The sequence below is a fragment of the Penaeus monodon genome, chromosome 31 (genome assembly GCF_015228065.2).
Source record: "Penaeus monodon isolate SGIC_2016 chromosome 31, NSTDA_Pmon_1, whole genome shotgun sequence".
In the NCBI taxonomy this organism is placed as follows: domain Eukaryota; kingdom Metazoa; phylum Arthropoda; class Malacostraca; order Decapoda; family Penaeidae; genus Penaeus; species Penaeus monodon.
This window is the reverse complement of record NC_051416.1, coordinates 20961553-20961805: the sequence shown is the minus strand read 5'-3', so window position 1 is coordinate 20961805 and position 253 is coordinate 20961553.

Below are 253 nucleotides of genomic sequence, written 5' to 3'. Positions count from 1 at the left end.
GGAAAATTTTCGAAAAAATGGAAGGGGTTTTGGCCCCTCCCCCGAAAACCCCAATGAAAGCCGCAAGCCCTGCTCACATAGGGAGTTTTTGAACACCCGATCCTTTCCATACTTGTCCTGCAGGCCAACTGTGCACGGAAGACTCCTCCAAAGCGACGTCCTCTCCAAATATCACTGGAAAGATACAACACGAATTTGAATTGAGATATTAAATGCAAATCAGTTTTTGGCTTTGTTACATTTTAACCACATA